The sequence below is a fragment of the Ornithorhynchus anatinus genome, chromosome 4 (assembly GCF_004115215.2).
Source record: "Ornithorhynchus anatinus isolate Pmale09 chromosome 4, mOrnAna1.pri.v4, whole genome shotgun sequence".
Lineage (NCBI taxonomy): Eukaryota > Metazoa > Chordata > Mammalia > Monotremata > Ornithorhynchidae > Ornithorhynchus > Ornithorhynchus anatinus.
The window spans coordinates 78,195,973-78,200,904 of NC_041731.1; positions in this window are offsets into that span (position 1 = coordinate 78,195,973).

The following is a 4,932-nucleotide window of genomic DNA, read 5'->3' on the forward strand; positions in this document are numbered from 1 at the left end:
GTGAGGAGGTGAGCGGCAGAGGAGCGGAGCGTGCGGGCTGGGCAGGAGAAGGAGAGAAGGGAGGTGAGATAGGAGGGGGCAAGGGGATGGACAGCTTTGAAGTCAAAGGTGAGGAGTTTTTGCTTCGTGCCAAGGTTGATAGGCAACCACTGGCGTTTTTTGAGGAGGGGAGTGACAGGCCCAGAGCGTTTCTGTAGAAAGAGAATCCAGGCAGCGGAATGAAGTGCAGACCGGAGTGGGGAGAAACTGGAGGATGGGAGATCAGAGAGGAGACTGATGCAATAATCCAGTCAGGATATTATGAGAGGTTGTACCAGCAAGGTAGCCATTTGGATGGAGAGGGAAGGGCGGATCTTGGAGATGTCGTGAAGGTGAGACCGGCAGGTTTTGGTGACGGATCGGATGCGTGGGGTGAAGGAGAGAGCCGAGTCAAGGATGACACCGAGGTCGCGGGCCTGTGAGACGGGAAGGATGGTGGTGCCGTCCACGGTGACGGCGAAGTCGGGGAGAGGACGGGGTTGGGGAGGGAAGATGAGGAGCTCAGTCTTGGAAATGTTCTCTTCTCTCTTCACTTCTCTTCTCCGGGCCTCAACGATCTCATCTGTAAAATGGGGATGAAGACTCTGAGCCCCATATATATATTTGTATATATAATTTATTACTCTATTTTATTGACGATATGTATATATCCAGGATTCCATTTATCTTAATGGTATTGATGCCTGACTACTTGTTTTGTTTTGTTGTCTGTCTCCCCCTTTTAGACCGTGAGCCCATCGTTGGACAGGGATTGTCTCTGTCTGTTGCCGAATTGTACATTCCAAGCGCTCAGCACAGTGCTCTGCACACAGTAAGGGCTCAATAAATACGATTGAATGAATGAATATGGGATTTGGACCGTGTCCACCTGACTGGCTTGCATCTAGCCATTCATTCATTCATTCAATCGTATTTCCTGAGGGCTCACTCGTGTGCTGAGCACGGTACTAAGTGCTTGGGAGAGTACATATAACAATAAACAGATATATTCCCTGCCCACAGTGAGCTTACAGTCTAGAGGGGAAGACAGATGTTAACATAAACGAATAAATGACAGATATGTACATAAGTGCTGCGGGGCTGCGATGGAGGATGAATAAAGGGAGCAAGTCAGGGTGATGCAGAAGGGAGTGGGAGAAGAGGAAAGGAGGGCTTCGTCAGGGAAGGGAGATGTGCCTTCAGAATGACTTTGAAGTTGGGGAGAGTCACTGTAAGTCAGATATGAGGAGGGAGGACGTTCCAGGCCAGAGGCAGGATGTGGGCGAGAGGTCGGCGCAGACGAGATCAAGGTAAAGTCAGAAGGTTAGCAGTAGAGGTGTGAAGTGTGAGGGCTGGGTTGTATCTTGCCATAAAATACAGGGGACAGAGAGGAGGCGGAGGCTGTGATAATAATAATAACAATAATAGTATCTGTTAAGCGCTTACTATGTGCCAAACACTGTTCTAAGCTCTAGGGGGGATACGAGGTGATCGGAGTGTCCCACGTGGGGCTGACGGTCTTAATCCCCATTTTCCAGATGAGGGAACTGAGGCCCAGAGAAGTGAAGTGACTTGCCCAAAGTCACACAGCTGACAAGTGGCGGAGCTGGGATACGAAACCAAGACCTCCGACTCCCAAGCCCGGGCTCTTTCCACTGAGCCGAGGGACTTCTCTAAGGGAGAAGGGGATCAATAGTCAATCCGTCAATCTTACTGTGTGCAGAGCTCGGGAGGGTACAATACAACAGAATTAGCAGAAATGCTCCACGCCCATAATAAGCTTACGGTTTAGAGGGGGAGACAGACATGATAGGAATAAATAATTTATAATACACAATTTAAAGATAAGACATAAGTTCTGTGGGGTCGAGGGTGAATATCAAATGTCCAAAGGTCACAACCCAGATGCAAAGATGGAGAGGGAACCGGGGAAGAGCGGTTGAATGAGCGAAAAGAGGGCTTAATCTGGGAAGGCCTCTTGGAGGAGATGTGATCTTGAAGGTGAGAGTGGAGGTCTGGTGTACATTAGTGTTGTTATTATTATTATGGTATTTGTTAAACGCTTACTATGTGCCAAGCACTGTTCTAAGCGCTGGGGTAGATACAAGGTAATCAGGTTGTCCCACGTGGGGCCTCTCAGTCTTAATCCCCCTTTTCCAGATGAGGTAACTGAGGCACAGAGAAGCGAACTGGCTTGCCCAGGGTTACATAGGTGACAGGTGGCAGTCAGGATTAGAACCCACAACTTCTGACCCTTACACCCCTGCTCCTTCCACTGAGCCGCGCTCCTTCTGGGGGAGGGAATTCCATGCTAGCGAAAGGGGTAGCCGGCGACAGACGAGAGCGGGACACAGTGAGTAAGCTGGAGTGGAGCAGTGAAGTGTGCGGGCTGGGTTGGAGTAGGAGATGGGTGAGGTGAGGTAGGAGGGCGAGGGGAGCTGATTAAGCACGTGGAGGTGTTCAGTGCCGGACCGGGAGACGGAGAGGCGACCGAGGCCGTGCGAGCAAAGGGGATGCGCACAAGGGCCTTGTCCACCCGTGGACGCGGGACAGAGCGGAGGCGGAGGCTGTGGGGTGAAGGGGACGTGAGAATGGGGTGAAGGGGACGTGAGAACGGGCCGGGTCCGACGCTGGACGGCAGACAGAGAGGAAGCAGAGGCCGCGTGACTGCGTGCGCCGTGTTTTCCTCTACAGCGGCGGCCGGAGCGGAAAAAACAGAAAAGCACCAGACCCTGGACCCTCAGGGTTCGGGCCACCCGAGGTCCGTCTTCCCACTCCCTGGGCCGGTCTCGGGAGCGCTGGGGAAAACTGGGAAGCCTGGCTCTCCCGCCCCCTAGTAATTGTTTTCTTTTGATTAACAAAAAATGACCCCAAATAAATCTGGGTTTGACTTTTCTTTCCCTATCCCCAGTGGGCCCGCAATTCACCACCCAACCCGATGTCCACACCAGGCCGGCATGGGGAGGACACCAGGCCGATGTCAGATTGCCGAGAAGCGGCGTGTTTCGGTGGAAAAAGCCCGGGCTTGGGAGTCAGAGGTCATGGGTTCTAATCCTGACTCCGCCACTTGTCAGCTGTGGGACTTTGGGCGAGTCGCTTAACTTCTCTGTGACTCAGTTCCCTCATCTGTAAAATGGGGATGAAGGCTGTGAGCCCCACGTGGGACAACCTGATCACCTTGTATCCACCCCAGTGCTTAGAACAGATGATGGGCTAAACAGCCTAAACGACTGTGATGTGCTGTGATGTGACTGTGATCTTGATGATATTGTTTGTTTTGTTTTGTTCTGTTTTGCTTTGCCCTCTGTCTCCCCCGGTTAGACTGTGAGCCCGTCATTGGGCAGGGATGGTCTCTATCTGTTGCCGAATTGTACATTCCAAGCGCTCACTACAGTGCTCTGCACATAATAAGCGCTCAATAAATACTATTGAATGAATGAATGAACAGCGAGTTTGTGGTCTAGCGGGGATAAAGACATTAATATAAACAAATTAATTATGGATATGGACATAAGCGCTGTGGGACTGGATGGGCGAGGGGGGAGGTGAATAAAGGGAGCAAATCAGGGAGATGCAGAAGGGAGCGAGAACCCGCTGTGAAACCACCACGTTTCTCTTTTCGGTTGTTGGTCCCAAGTATCTCGTTCAAGGGCTCTGCACACAGTGGGGGCTCTATGAATATTGATGCTTTGCACAGAGTAAGTGCTCAATAAATACAATTTAATGGATGGCTGAACGAATGATGATGACCACCTGTCATGGTCCAATGGCAGGATCACGGGCTTGTGAGTCGGAGGCCGTGGGTTCGAATCCCGGCTCCGTCACTTCTCTGCTATGTGACCTCGGACAAGTCATTTCACTTTCCTGGGCCTCAGTTACCTCATCTGGAAATGAGGACTGAGACTGTGAGCCCCACGTGGGACGGGGGCTATGTCCAACCTGATTGACTTGTATCTACCCCAGCGCTTAGAGCAGTGTTTGGCACACAGTAAGTGCTTAAGAAATATCATAATTATTATTATTAAGACATATTCCCGAGAGTTAAAAACTGTGGTATTTAATGAGTGATTGTTATGCGCCAAGCACCGATACAAGATAATCAGGTCCCTTACTGGGCTAACAGCCCGAGTAGAAGGGAGAACAGATATTGAATCTCCATTTTGAAGATGAAGGAACTGAGGCCCAGAGAAGTTAAGTGACTTACCCAGGGTCACCCAGCAAGCGAGATTAGAACCCAGGTCCTCTGACTCCCAGGCCGGGCTCTTTCCACTAGATTCCACATGGAGGCAGCGGGGCTGTCAGTCAAAAGGCAGGCACCCAAAGGGGGAAGCAAAAACACTTCGAATATTGAAGAATAGAGGAATTACCCCTTATCTCAGACCAGCTATATGGGAGCCTAATGGCCTGGGTACCGATCGCCAGGTAATTCCCCGATTAAACCCTCTTCTCCCCGGCTCATTCTCCCCTCTGCGTCGTCCGTGCACTTGGATCAGTGACCTTTGGGCATTTGATATTCACCCCACCCCCAACTCCAAGGCACTTAGGTACCCATCTTTAAATTATATATTATAAATCACTTGTTTCTCAGTGGAAAGAACCTGGGCTTTGGAGTCAGAGGTCATGGGTTCGATTCCCGGCTCGGTCATTGTCAGCTGTGTGACCGTGGGCAAGTCACTTCACTTCTCTGGGCCTCAGTCACCTCATCTGTAAAATGGGGATTAACTGTGAGCCTCACGTGGGACGACCTGATTACCCTGTATCTCCCCCAGCGCTTAGAACAGTGCTCGGCACATAGTAAACGCTTAACAAATACCAACATTATTATTAAAGTCTGACTCCCCCTCTAGTAGGCTCGTTTTGAACAGGGAATGCGTCTGCTAATTCTGTCGTACTCACCCAAGTGCTTCGTCCGGG